This window comes from Hyaena hyaena, unplaced genomic scaffold, assembly GCF_003009895.1.
Source record: "Hyaena hyaena isolate Hyena2069 unplaced genomic scaffold, ASM300989v1 scaffold_107, whole genome shotgun sequence".
In the NCBI taxonomy this organism is placed as follows: Eukaryota; Metazoa; Chordata; class Mammalia; order Carnivora; family Hyaenidae; genus Hyaena; species Hyaena hyaena.
This window is the reverse complement of record NW_024080739.1, coordinates 2,464,568-2,479,869: the sequence shown is the minus strand read 5'-3', so window position 1 is coordinate 2,479,869 and position 15,302 is coordinate 2,464,568. Positions and strand designations below refer to the sequence as shown.

General features: G+C 40.1%; 1 non-coding gene across 1 annotated transcript; it reads left to right on the top strand.

Moving 5' to 3' along the window:
* Positions 1–14,903: 14,903 nt before the first annotated feature.
* LOC120234387 lies at positions 14,904–15,009 on the top strand. Its single transcript, XR_005529068.1, has one exon. It is a non-coding gene; the product is annotated as a U6 spliceosomal RNA (small nuclear RNA).
* Positions 15,010–15,302: the final 293 nt, after the last annotated feature.

Below are 15,302 nucleotides of genomic sequence, written 5' to 3'. Positions count from 1 at the left end.
ATTTATTTTTGAGAGAGAGAGAGTGCACGAGAGCAAGAGCATGTGCAAGGGGGGACTGGGAGGGACAGAGAGAGAGGGAGAAAGAGTCTTAAGCAGGCTCTGCATTATCAGTACAGAGCCCACCATGAAGCTCAACCCATGAACCATGAGATCATGACCTGAGCCGAGGCTAACAGCCCAATGCTCAACTGACTGAGCCACACAGGCGCCCCTCATTTAACAAATCTTAAAAGCAAAACCCCAAAGGATCAAACTGTTTCCACATAACTTAATTGTGACTCAGAACAAAATTCAGTAATGCTTACAGGAATACAGAAATACTCAGCCTCCAGCAGGGTAGAATTCACAATGTTTGCCCATGAATCTAAAAAAATTACTAGACATGATAAGAAGCAAGAAAACACGATCTGTGATGAGGACAAAAGTCAATCAGTTAAAATCAACTTGGAATTGGCATTGATGTTAGAATTAGCAGAGAAGGACATTAAAACAGTTACTATAACTATATTCCATATTTTAAAAAAGTGGAGACAAGATACTAAAAATACTATATCACACATTTTTTTAAATTAAAAGTGAACTTTTAGATATGAAAATCACAGTGCTCAAGATGAAGAGTATGCCAATAGGATTAATGAGAGATTAGACATTGAATAAGAAAAGATCCGTGGATTTCAAGGCATAACAATGGAAACAATGCAAAGTGAAACACGGTAAAGAGATTTTCTTTAAACAAAAAGAGCATGTGTTAGCTTTGACACACTTTAAGCAACCTAATATAGTTGTATTTGAAGTCCATCAAGGAGAGACAAAAGAGAACAGAAAAAATATTTGAAGAATATTGGCCAAAATTGTTCTAAATTTGATAAAAACTATATACTCACAGATCTAAGAAAGTCAATGGAAACTACACTAGAGAACATCATAATGCAATTGTTAAGGGGCACCTGGGTGGCTCAGTTGGTTATGCATCCAACTCTTGGTCTCAGGAAATGTGCTATGCTGATGATACGGAGCCTGCTTGGTATCTTCTCTCTCCCTTTGTCTCTCTCTCTCTCTCTCTCTCTTGCTCTCGCTCTCGCTCTCTTGCTCTCTCTTCAAATAAGTAAATAAATTTTTAAAAATTTTAATGTTTACTTATTTTTAAGAGAGAGAGAGACAGAGAGAGAGAGAGAGAGAGAGAGAGAGACAGAGCGTGAGCAGGAGAGGGTCAGAGAGAGAGGGAGACACAGAAACCAAAGCAGGCTCCAGGCTCTGAGCTGTCAGCACAAAGCCCAACGTGGGACTCGAACTCACGCACTGCGAGATCATGACCTGAGCCAAAGTTGGACACTTAACTGACTGAGCTACTCAGGATGCCCCATTAATTTTTTAAAATTGCTGGGGCGCCTGGGTGGCTTAGTCGGTTAGGCGTCTGACTTTCGCTTAGGTCATGATCTCGCGGTTCATGATTTCGAGCCCCGCGTCGGGCTCTGTGCTGGCTGCCAGCTCAGAGCCTGGAGCCTGTTTCAGTCTGTGACTCCCTCTCTCTCTGATCCTCCCCTGCTCATGCTGTCTCTCTCTCTCTCCCAGAAATAAATAAAACATTAAAAATATAAAAAAAATAATAATAAAATAAAATTGCTAAAAACCAGTGATCAAAGGAAAATCTTAAAAGCAACCAGAAGAAAAAAATCCTAGTACACAGAGAGGAATGACAACAAGAATACCAGTATATTTCTTACTGAATACCAGGCAAGCAAGAAGACACGGAAGCATCATCTTTAAAGTACTGAAAGTACTGCTAACCTAAACATGTATTCTCAGGAAAAATAACTTTCAAAAATAAAGGCACAGTAAATCTCTATTGATAGCTTAGAGTCATTCTTATGATAAAGATCAAAACCTTTAACATATATATATTTTTTAATTTAAGAGACATTTTCAGTCTACAGATGTTGGAAGAATTGACCACAGCAGACCCGTCCTACAAAAAAATATTACCACAAGTCCTCAGGAAGAAGAAAAATACTAGGTGGGAATGTGGATTTACACAAGGGATGAAGAACGTTGGTTTTGGTATGATCACCTAAACGAATTGAGAAAGATGGTGCTAATGGGTCGGAAAGCTTAATGTTGTTAAGAAGTCAGTTCTCAAATTTATCTATACATTCAACACAGTCCAAACAACAACTCATCAGGTCTTTTGATTACAATTGACAAGCTGATCCTAAAATTTATATGGAAATGCAAAGGACCTCTAGAATAGCCAATACAAAGCTATGGCAAATAAGACAGCATAGTGGTGGCATAAAGATGAACATATAGATCATTGAAATAGAATAGAGTCTAGAAATAGACCCACACATATACAAACAATGGATTTTTGACATAGATGTAAAGGTCCTTTGGGGGAGAAAGTATAATCTTTTCAATAATAGTCCTGGGTCAATTGTGTATCATATAAAAAAAGAAATCCAATTCATACCTTGTAACATGAGCAAAAATTAACTCAAAATGAATCAGAGACTTAAATATAAAATCTGAAGCTATGAATCTTCTAGGCGAAAAAATAGAAGATCTTTGTGACTTTGGCTGAGGCAGAGATTTCTTAAGATGTGAAAAGTAGAACATCTAAAAGAAAAAAATTGATAAATTGAACAAATTTAATTTGTCAAAATTAGAAACTTTTGCTGTTCTAAAGCACTAAGAGAATGAGAATACAAGGCACAGACTGGGAAAAATATTTACAAATTGTATACCTAATAAAGTGCTTATAGCCAAGATAAATAAAGAACTCTGAAATTCAATAATAGGGAGAGAAGCAAATTTTTTAAATTAGCAAACGTTTTGAAAAGGCAGCTCACCAAATAAGATAAACAGATGTCAAACAAAGCATAACAAAATATATTCAATGTCATTATTCATCAGGGAAATGCAATTTAAAATCACAGTGTGATATGACTACATACCTCCCAGAATGCTTAAAATTGAAAAGACCTGGACAAGAATGTTCACAGTAGCTTTATTTGTTATAGCCCCAAACTGGAAACAATTCATATGTCCATTAGCAGTTGAATGGATGAACAAATTGCCGTGTATTCATATGGTGGAATACTACCCAGCTATCAAAAGGAATGGATTAGTGACATTCTTCTCCATGTTGGAAGAATCTCAAAATCAATATATTAAGTGAAAGCCACGAGATTAAAATAAAGAGTACACACTGTATTATTCAATTTATATAAAGCTCTCAAAAAGTGAAAACTTCTCTACAGTAGCAGAAGAAGGTCAGTTGTTACCCGGGAAGAGGGTAGAAATTGTGAGGCATGGGAGGGAAGGATCACGGTGGGTCACAAGAAAAATTTGGGGGGTGCTGGAAATATTTATTAACTTGATTGTGGTAGGGGTCTAAAGGTATATATTCATATGCAATCATTTCAAATTGTACCCTTTAAATAGCAGTTTGTTTTATGTCAATTATACCTTAGTATATGTGTTAAAAATATTCTGCTGCTTGACTGAGGCTTGCTCTTCCTTTAGCAAAAGGCAGATCGGCTCAAGGTAGAAAGCTGTTAAAGGCGCACTGCACCGTGACTTTCACCTTGAAGCCTGGTGAGAGATTGGAAGACCGTTTAAAAGAGAATAATGTTTGGCTTCTGTGATTCAGTGTTATTAAATGCTCTGTCCATGAACCACTTTATGTATTTTTTTTTTTTTACAAATAGTTTATTGTCAAATTAGTTTCCACATAACACCCAGTGCTCATCCACACAAGTGCCCTCCTCCATGCCCATCCCCCCTCCCCCCCACATCCATCAGTCCTCAGTTTTTGTCAGCATTCAAGAGTCTCTCATGGTTTGCCTCTCTCCCTTTCCCCCACCATTTCCCCCCTTCTTCTCCCCCTTGTTCCTCCGTCAAGTTCCTCCTAATCCTCCTAGACGTGCAAACATATGATATTTGTCCTTCTCTGCCTGACTTATTTCGCTCAGCATAACACCCTCAAGGTCCATCCATGTTGCTACACATGGCCAGATTTCATTGTTTCTCATTGCCATGTAGTATTCCATGGTATAGATAAACCACATCTTCTTGATCCATTCATCTGTTGATGGACACTTAGGCTCTTTCCATGTTTTAGCTATTGTGGAGAGTGCTGCTATGAACATTGGGGTACATGTGCTCCTATGCCTCAGCATTTCTGTATCCCTTGGGTAAATTCCTAGCAGTGCTATTGCTGGGTCATAGGGGAGTTCTATTGTTAGTTTCCTGAGGAACCTCCACACTGTTTTCCAGAGGGGCTGTACCAGTTTACATTCCCACCAACAGTGTAGGAGGGTGCCCGTTTCTCCACATCCTCGCCAGCATCTAGAGTTCTCTGATTTGCTCATTTTAGCCACTCTGACTGGCGTGAGGTGGTATCTCAGTGTGGTTTTGATTTGTATTTCCCTGATGAGGAGGGATGCTGAGCATCGTTTCATGTGTCTGTTGGCCATCTGGATGTCCTCTTTGGAGAAGTGTCTGTTCATGTCTTCTGCCCATTTCTTCACTGGGTTGTTTGTTTTTCGGGCGTGTAGTTTGGTGAGTTCCTTATAGATTCTGGATATTAACCCTTTATCTGATATGTCATTTGCAACTATCTTTTCCCATTCCGTTGGTTGCCTATTAATTTTCTGGGTTGTTTCCTTGGCTGTGCAGAAGCTTTTAATCTTGATGAGGTCCCAACAGTTTATTTTTGCTCTTGATTCCCTTGCTTTTGGGGATGTGTCAAGTAAGAAGTTGCTGCGGTGGAGGTCAAGGAGGTTGTTTCCTGCTTTCTCCTCTAGGGTGTTGATAGTTTCCTGTCTCACGTTCAGGTCCTTTATCCATTTTGAGTTGATTTTTGTGCATGGTGTGAGAAAATGATCTAGTTTCATTCTTCTGCATGTTGCTGTCCAGTTCTCCCAACACCATCTGTTAAAAAGGCTGTCTTTTTTCCATTGGATATTCTTTCCTGCTTTGTCAAAGATCAGTTGGCTGTATACTTTTGGGTCCACTTCTGAGTTCTCAATTCTGTTCCATTGGTCTATGTGTCTGTTTTTGTGCCAATACCATACTGTCTTGAGGATGACAGCTTTGTAGTAGAGGCTGAAGTCTGGGATGGTGATACCTCCCGTTTTGGTTTTATTTTTCAGTATTACTTTGGCTATTCGGGGTCTTTTGTGGTTCCATACAAATTTTTGGATAGTTTGTTCTAGTTTTGAGAAGTATGCTGGTGCAATTTTGATTGGAATTGCATTGAATGTGTAGAGTGCTTTAGGTAGTAATGACATCTTAACTATATTTATTCTTCCTATCCATGAGCATGGAATGTTTTTCCATTTCTTTGTGTCTTCTTCAATTTCCTTCATAAGTTTTCTATAGTTTTCATCATACAGATCTCTTGTATCCTTGGTTAGGTTTATTCCGAGGTATTTTATGGTTTTTTGTGCAATTGTGAATGGGATCAGTTTCTTGATTTCTCTTTCTGTTGCTTCATTATTGGTGTATAAAAATGCAACCGATTTCTGTACGTTGATTTTGTACCCTGCAACTTGGCTGAATTCTTGGATCAGTTCTAGTAGGCTTCTGGTGGAGTCTGTCGGGTTTTCTATGTAGAGTATCATGTCATCTGCGAAGAGTGAAAGTTTGACTTCCTCTTTGCCAATTCTGATGCCTTTGATTTCCTTTTGTTGTCTGATGGCTGATGCTAGGACTTCCAGCACTATGTTAAACAACAGTGGTGAGAGTGGACATCCCTGTCGTGTTCCTGATCTCAGGGGGAAAGCTCTCAGTTTTTCCCCGTTGAGGATGATGTTAGCTGAAGGCTTCTCATAGATGGCTTTGATGATGTTTAAGTAGGTTCCTTCTATCCCAACTTTCTCGAGAGTCTTTATTAAGAAGGGATGCTGTATTTTGTCAAATGCTTTTTCTGCATCTATTGACAGGATCATATGGTTTTTATCTTTTCTTTTATTGATATGATGGATCACATTGATTGATTTGCGAATGTTGAACCAGCCCTGTAACCCAGGAATGAATCCCACTTGATCTTGGTGGATGATTCTTTTGATATGCTGCTGGATTCGATTTGCAAGGATCTTGTTGAGAATTTTTGCATCCGTATTCATCAAGGATATTGGCCTATAGTTCTCTTTTTTTGTTGGATCTCTGTCTGGCTTGGGAATCAGAGTGATGCTGGCTTCATAAAATGAGTCCGGGAGTTTTCCTTCGACTTCTATTTTTTGGAATAGCTTGAGAAGAATTGGGATTAATTCTGTTTTAAATGTCTGGTAGAATTCCCCAGGGAAACCATCAGGTCCAGGGCTCTTATTTGTTGGGAGATTTTTGATCACTGATTCGATTTCTTCACTCGTTATGGGTCTGTTCAGGTTTTCTATTTCTTCCCGTGTGAATTTTGGTAGTGAGTGTGTGTTTAGGAATTTGTCCATTTCTTCTAAGTTGTCCAATTTGTTGGCATATAATTTTTCATAGTATTCCCTGATAATTGCTTGTATTTCTGAGGGGTTGGTTGTAATAAGTCCATTTTCATTCATAATTTTGTCTATTTGGGTGCTCTCTCTTTTCTTTTTGATAAGCCTGGCTAGAGGTTTGTCAATTTTGTTTACTTTTTCAAAAAACCAACTCTTGGTTTCATTGATCTGTTCAATTGTTTCTTTGGTCTCTATGTTGTTTATTTCTGCTCTAATTTTTACTATTTCTCTTCTTCTACTGGGTTTAGGGCGTTCTTGTTGCTCTGCCTCTAGCTCCTTTAGGTGAGCTGTTAGATTTTGGACTTGTGCTTTTTCTAATCTCTTGAAATAGGCCTGGAGAGCAATGTACTTTCCTCTTAGGACTGCCTTGGCCGCATCCCATAGATTTTGAATTGTTGTGTTTTCATTTTCATTTGTTTCCATATATTTTTTAATTTCCTCTCTAATTGCCTGATTGGCCCATTCATTCTTTAGAAGGGTGTTCTTTAACCTCCATGTTTTTGGCGGTTTTCCAGACTTCTTCCTGTAATTGATTTCAAGTTTCAAAGCATTGTGATCTGACAGTGTGCATGGTATGATCTCTATTCTTTTATATTTATTGAGGGCTGCTTTATGTCCCAGTATGTGATCTATCTTGGAGAATGTGCCATGCGCACTTGAGAAGAAAGTAAATTCCCTGGCCTCAGGATGTAAAGTTCTAAATATATCCGTCAGATCCATCTGGTCCAATGTGTCTTTCAAGTCCATTATTTCTTTAGTGATTTTCTGTCTGGTTGACCTATCCATTGCTGTAAGCGGAGTATTAAAGTCCCCTGCTATTAGCACATTCTTATCTATAAGCTTGTTTCTGTTTGTGATTAATTGTTTTAGATATTTAGGTGCTCCCATATTCGGTGCGTAGACATTTATGATTGTTAGTTCTTCCTGATGGATGGACCCTGTAATTATTATGTAGTGCCCTTCTTCATCTCTTGTGATTGTCTTTAATTTAAAGTCCAGTTTGTCTGATATAAGTATCGCTACTCCGGCTTTCTTTTGATTTCCTGTAGCATGATATATATTTCTCCATCCCCTTACTTTTAATCTGAAGGTATCTTCCCGTCTAAAATGAGTTTCTTGTAGACAGCATATTGATGGATTTTGTTTTTTAATCCATTCTGCTACCCTATGTCTTTTGATTGGAGCATTCAGCCCATTTACATTCAGTGTTATTATTGAAATATGTGGGTTTAGAGTCTTTGTATCTTTTGTAGGGTTCATGTTTGTGGTGGTGTCTCTGGTATCTTTGTTCCTTGCAACCTTTCCTTCAGAGCATCCCCCTCAGGATTTCTTGTAGGGCTGGCTTCGTGGTGACAAATTCTTTCAATTTCTGTTTATTTGGAAAGGTTTTTATCTCTCCTTCTATTTTGAATGACAGGCTTGCTGGATAGAGGATTCTTGGCTGCATATTTTTACTGTTCATCACATTGAAGATTTCCTGCCATTCCTTTCTAGCCTGCCAAGTTTCAGTAGATAGGTCTGTCACCACTCTGATAGGTTTCCCTTTGTATGTTAGGGCCCTTTTCTCCCTAGCTGCTTTCAAAATTCTCTCTTTGTCCTTGTATTTGGCCATTTTCACTATGATATGTCGTGCAGAAGATCGATTCAGGTTACGTCTGAGGGGAGTCCTCTGAGCCTCTTGTACTTCCACATTTACTTCCTTCCCCAGGTCGGGGAAGTTCTCTGCTATAATTTGTTCCAGGACTCCTTCAGCACCTTTCCCTCTCTCTTCCTCTTCTGGGATTCCTATGATACGGATATTGTTGCGTTTGACCGTATCGCTGAGCTCTCGAATTCTTCTTTCCTGTTCCTGGATCAGTTTGTCTCTTTTTTTGTCAGCTTCTTGTTTTTCTATAATGGTGTCTTCTAAATCACTTATTCTCCTTTCTACCTCTTCAATCCGTGCATTGGAGGCCTCTAATTTATTATGTATCTCATTTATCGCATTTTCAATTCTTCATGCCTATTTTTATTTTCCATTCTGTCTGTATCCATAGTTTCTTTGATATCCTATATGTTTTTTTCAAGCCCAGCTCTTAATTTTACCATTATTATTCTAAAATCTTGTTCAGTTATGCTGCTTATATCTGTTTTGAGCAGTTCATTAGCTGTCATTTCTTCTTGGAGTTTCTTTGGAGGAGAGCTCTTTCGTTTCATCATTTTACTTAGCTTTCTGGCTCTTTTTGGTTTTAAAGACCTGTTAATGCTCTCTGTATCTATGAGCGCTGCTTTATCCAAGAAGACTCTTTGACTGTTCAGGGCCTATCCTTTCAGAGAGTGTTTTTTAAATGGTATCCCTTGGTCTCTCTTGTTGGGACCTTGGTTATTTTATTTTCCTATTCGTAGTGATATTTGGGACTCTCCGCCTTGTGAACTCTGGCTTGTTTCTTGAGGTAGCCCTGGAAAAGAAAACAGACAGACAAACACACAGGGAGCAGGAGCACACAAACGCACAGGCTAATTCAACTAACATGCAAAGCGAGTGGGAAAATGAAAAAGTTAAGAGAAAAGATGGAGGAGGGAGGGCGAATAATGGGGAGTATAAAATACATAAAAGGGTCAAAAAGGAGAAAAGAAAAGGGAAAAAGAAAACTGATGGACAAAGAATGGTTTAAAGCATATAACCGGATTTCCCAGCTATAGTTAAATAGCTGTGTGTATGCAGTGCTGGTTGAAGAGCATAGAGAAAGAGAGAGAAGACAGGGCAGGGATGAGGCAAAATTGGAAATAGAATGAAGAGGCAGAAGGGATAAGAAGCTTTTTTCAAAGAGGTAAAGGGTAGAATATGGTTGGATAGGTGAGAGAAAGATTCTGGAATTATCCAGAGAAACTATATAGTCTAATTACTCCTGAGAGAAAGAGATGAAAATGTCTGTATGTGTAGAATTTACACCTACAGAATGGACTCGTTGTGATTCTTTAAGCAAGCCGGAGACCAGAGTTAATCGGGTCAGTGTTCTGGGGAAAAAAGAGAGAAAAGAGAAAGAAGAAGAAAAAAAGAAAGAAAAAAAGAAAAGAAAAAAAAGAAAAGAAAAAGTAGGAGGGCAGCTCTCAAGCAGGGATGGGCGTGGCGTGATCCAATGCCTCAGGTGGGAGTTCTGCCTTGGCAGTTGTGGGGAGGAGAGTGGTGGTGCTCCAGTCCCTTCTTGAACCAAGCGCTGCACCTCACTTTTTTGGGCGTGTAAACTCCCCATACTGGGGGCGCAGCCAAAGTTGGTTGTACTCTTCAACCCAGGCCAGTCCCAATCTCCAAATCCCTGTCCGCCAGCCCCGCTAAAATTGCCTTAGACACAACTTCCCATGCAACCCCCTCGGGGCAATTCCAGGCCCCCTGCCGAGCTCTGGGGGTGGAGTCAGAATCGCTGCTTCCTTCTCTGGGTCGAGCTGCGAGCATGGGCCAGGGCTTGCCTGGCGGGGCTTGCCTGCCAGGTGCACGGAGCCCGCTGGAGTGAGGAAAACCTGGTCCCTCTATGGCTCGTCACCCAAAACATGAACTCACAGGCAAATCTCCCAGTTTTTAGCTCTTTGCCTTTCCTCTCGAGTTCCAGCCAGCCAGGAGCATGGACGCCCCGTGTCCGCACGGCTCTTTCAGGGGCCCCAGCTGCCCTGGAGCTACAATGGCGCAGGCGCGCCGCCACTCTGAAGTCCAGCCGCCAGGAGCCAGCACAAAGAAGCAGTTTGTGTGCTCAGCCCCCCCGGGAACAGTTGGTGCAAGGGGACCTGGTATGCAGGTATTTGGTAAGTAGGGTCTTTCTATGCCCTGAGCGGAGGTTTTTCTGTTTCGGACTCTCTCCTTTTCCCCTCTCACTCCACATAGAGGGTAGAGGGGGATCGCCTCTGACCCTAGAGTCTCTGATCCCAGCCTGATTTTATCTTCCCCAGTTCGCACTCAAGTTAGAAGGCTTTCTCTGTGGATTCTGCGTCCTTTTTTTCCCCAATCTCTCAGGTTTTGTAAGGTTTCCAATGGCTTCAGATCTTTTCCGTGTGATGTATGGGCGCGAGTGCAAGTACGGAGCTCCTTACTTCTCCGCCATCTTGCCCCCTCTCCATGAACCACTTTAAACAGCCTCATATATCAGCAGGTGGGACATTGATTCAGCTCATAGTTTGGGAAACAATGAACCAAGAAAAACCTTGTAAGAGTGTAGCAAATATTGTGAGGTGACTTTATGTGATAAATCTTCAGTTGAAACTGGAATTCGACAGCCTTGCTTAATCATGGAACAACACTGACTCAAGATGAAGCCTGCTTAAGTGAGGAATGCATATCACCCTTTGCGATTCCTACTGACTCACAGAGTGACGGTGGCTTCTTAGAGTTTCTTTATCCCCACCCCCTTCACCAAATTCTGCTTATTTTAACAGGCATTGGTTTTGTGGCCTCTTTCTCCAAATAAGGCATTTGCGATGCCTGCTTTCGATGTAAAGTCTACAATATGCAGAAGCATGTGAAAATACGATTTTTCAGAAGTGGAGGGTCAGTGAGAAAATCACTCCTATCTCACTTGTCCATCTTGGGGCAAAAGGGGAAAAAATAGGCCTTTTCACCGTGTCTTCCTACTGAAAGGGCAAGAATATCAGACAGTGGAGAGGGCTTCTGATGGGGAGAGTTCAGATTTTAATTTAAAAAATCATAAAGAAAATGAGAGTTTAGAGCTTAGAAAGGAAAAGAGGAAAAACGTCTGGCTTGAAGTGCATGCTTTTTTGAGATCATTTGTCTCCATAATTTTTGGATGAAGATAACAAGACTGAGAGGCAGTTTTAGGGCTGGTTTAAGGATGGATTCAGGCCAAGTTTGTTCACAGCTCTTTGATGAAAACCCAGCCTCTTCCCAGTATCACTGCTTCCTCTAACTCATCAATGAAATATCACAGGCACTTTATTCTTAGTCAGCATTTATTTAACCCAGCTGTGGGTCTATGAAAATGTGTCTCCTCTAGATGTGATTGAGCTTTCAGCTGTCATCATTGTCTCTACAGTTGTCTCCTTCTCTCTCTTTTCATGCCCTGTTTCATTTGTAGCAGCTCCAGGCTTCAGGGAGGAAGTTTTACAAGTATTGTATTTCTAGAACATGACTTGTGTCACATTTACCAGGTAGTAGAGTCAATATGATATCAAAAGTCACATAGGCAAATACCAGTCTTCCTTCTCTTACCCAGAATTTGTCAGATGAGTTAGATTTTCTTTAGAGCTTCACATCCTGAAATTAGTCTATGTCACAAGGCTACTGGGAATGTAATAAGAAATGGGCCATTTGTAATTGGTCACATGTAACTCTGCCCTTCCCAGTCCCTGTGCTTGAAACTCTTCTAAAAAGTCAACTGAATACATTCACTGCTGAACCCCTTCTTAGTGGGACCTTGGACAAGAGGCAAGTTACTGAACTTTTCTAGGGTTTAGTTTCCTCACCTGTGACACTGACATCTGGTGACATGACAATTAAATTAGTTTATATCTGAAAAGTGATTACATCAGTTCCTAACATATAACAAGAATTCAGTGAACTTTTTTTTTTATGTCAGGGACTCCTCTTTTGCTTAATTCCCTTCTATTTCATTCTCCTGACACATTTTCTGTATCATTATCTTAGTCATTATCTGCGTAGGCATCTCTCTCCTCCATGAGGCTGTAGTGCTATAGTTTTCTTGAGGACAGAAACTGTCATGTCTATTCTTTTAATCCCTAGCAGTAAGCACGGTTTCTGATACACAGGAATACAATGAATGTTGAATCAATAAATAAGTCATTGGATGAGGAATTTAATATCTGAACAACTACACAACATATACACAACAAACTAAGTGTAGCCTTTTTTGCTATAGGAAAAAAAAAAAGGAATGAGAGAAAATCTACCAAATCATTAAGAGTGCTTACCCTGGAAGGTGAAATGATGTATAACATGAATTTTTCTCTTTTTGCTCTTCTGTTTTCCCCTATAATGAGAGTGTGGATGGGGCAGTGTTTACACAACATTGCATGCAAAGAACTGAACTCTGCTCTAACCAGAGAGTTTGAGGATTATATTGATGATGACACTAACTACATTAACAAATGAACTTGGAAATTTTGGCATCTTAACATAATAGCAATTTATTTCTTATTCACATGTTGAAGGTGTATACACACCTTTGTATCTACTCTATGAAGTCAATCAGGGACCCAGCCCCATGGAGGCTCTTCCCTCCACACATGGTTGCCAGGTCAGCCTGGTAACCACACATTTGGCTGGCAGACTGGGGAAGAAAGGGCATGAATAGATTCATATGCAACATGTATCTCACTTCTGCCCACATTCCCCTGCTCCAAATTGAGTAACACTGCCTCACCTGGCCAGAAGACTGGGAAATGTAGTCTAGCCAGAAAGGAAATGGATTTGGTAAAGAGGCAGAAGATGAGTTAGCTTTCCATCCCTGTATTGTGTCCAGCCTAGCTTCCTGATTCAACCTCCTGACTGGGCTCCCCTCCTCTTCTCTCTCCTTCTCGACCCATCTTCCACAAGGCTGCCAAAGTGACTTTTCTAAAATAAATATTTGACTTGTCACTTGCCTTCCTTAACTCCCTATTATGGACTAAATAAAGTTCAAACCCCTGTAAGCTAAATCTCTCTGTCTGTACACTCAAGTGCACAAGGAATATTTCTGTCTGTGACTGGATTTAATTTTGGCTTTAAGCTCCTGTCCTGCCAGGAAGTACAGTTTTCTCCCCTTTACATAGGTTCTGAGTTCTTGGGAGTATCACAGTACAAAGCCTGGAGTGGGCATTAGATCCTTAGTGGTCACCTCAGAGGGGTTTTCTGAAAGAAATCAAAGGAATCTCATGCCCTCAGAACACTGCAGGCAACCATCCTGAGAATCTCATTCAAATTGTGGATGAACAGAAGCAAACCAGACCTGGAGTACTGAAAAACAACAACAACAACAACAACAACAACTCAACAAGCAAAAGAAATAGAACGAGAAAATGAGTCACTGGGGTTGGGGAGGGCATTAAGAAAGAATTGATGACAGAAGCAGAAACCTCTGTGTACATATCTTTATAAAAGAATAGAAAAGCAACATGAAATAATTCTAGCATATTAGCCAGCTAGCTAGTATATAGTGCACAGGAGTGGTAGCATGTATGTTAATGCTTTTTACTGGTATTTTAATTTATCTCTAAGCACCATATTTATATCATAGACAGTTCCACGGAAACCAGTGCAGAGTGCAGCTTTCACTGTAATGTTTACTGGCAGGCAAAATAATTCCAACAAACAATATAAAGATATATCTGCTTTGTTGAATTATACTGAGATATATAAAGAAAGGGGATGTGTCCAGATATAGAAATGACAGAACATCACATCTGGAAGAATCATTCAGCTTGTGTATAGAGAATCTGGGGTATTTAGAAGCAATGGCTCACCCAAGATCAGGCAGCTAGTAAGTGACAGACTGGGGCCTGAATCCAGACTTTCACACCTACTCTCAGCTGCAACAATGTGGGTGGTTGAGTAAATGGGCACATTTCACTCAGAGCTTCAGAAGGTAGAAGCCTTGAGAGCTGCTGGGAAAATACATGTCAAAGCATAAAGCAGCAGTCAGCAGCTATAGGTTTTCTTTTACTCTGAACACCTTCTGTCTTCTTCTAGATAGAATCAGGACTCACTTTTAGGGCACTAACTCTTCTGGCTAATGTGGTTTCTTGCCCAAACTTATAGGTTGCCATGCACATTCCCCCTGTTCTGTTTACAGCCTCCTTCTCCTGTTGTCTCTGGAGAATGATCCCTCCCCAGTGCATGTAGTCTTAGTGGAGGATCCTTTCCAGGATCTGCTCTTCCCCGGTTGAGGAGAGTCCGTATGATATATAAGCCAATCAGAGTCCTTCTCACGGACATTCAGATCTTAATCAGAGTGACACGAAGATGAAAAACATGGGAGCCAACTCATCCAGTGCTACTCCTGTAGGAGCCTATGCATTAGTGCCTGCTCCCAAGATATCCAATTCTTTCTAGTTCCCATCTTTCTGAGAACAGGCTGTTGAGCTTTACTTCAATTTGCTGTGTCTTGTCAGATCTGTTCAATAAATTTCTTTCTTTGTGTATGTTTGTGAATTTTGTTTTGGTTTCTTCACAAATAAATTGATAAAATATACAGAAATGTACAGTGGGCATCCCTATTGATCCACCTCCACTTAACTGACTTTTTATTAAACCGATGGGTTACCTAGTGCCTCAGCATGCTGATGACTAGTATCCAGTCTGCTTTACAATAGTGCATCCATGCACTCCATTTGAGTCCTGCACTTACCAAACACTTTCGTGTCTGTTCCTAGAGCTGTTCATACACACACACATTACAACTTCATAATGTTATTAAATAGTAACTAATGAGCAGACTCTTTGGCAGCACATACACTAAAATTAGAACGATAAAGAGAAGGTTTGCATGGCCCCTACACAAGGATGACTTGCAAATTTGTGATGCCATTCCACATATTTCCAAAAACCATAAGATACCAGGAATACCAAAGAGGTAAAAAAATTTGTATTCTGAAAACTGCTAAACACTGATGAAAGAAATTGAAGATGACACCAAGAAATGGAAAAGCATTCCATGCTCATGAATTAGAAGAACAAGCAATAAAATGTCTGTATTACTCAAAGTAATCCACATATTTAATGCAACCCCTATCAAAATATAACCAGCATTTTTTGCAGAGCTAGAACAAACGATCTTAATATTTGTATGGAACCAGAAAAGACTCTTCATAGCCAAATCAACCTTGAAAAAG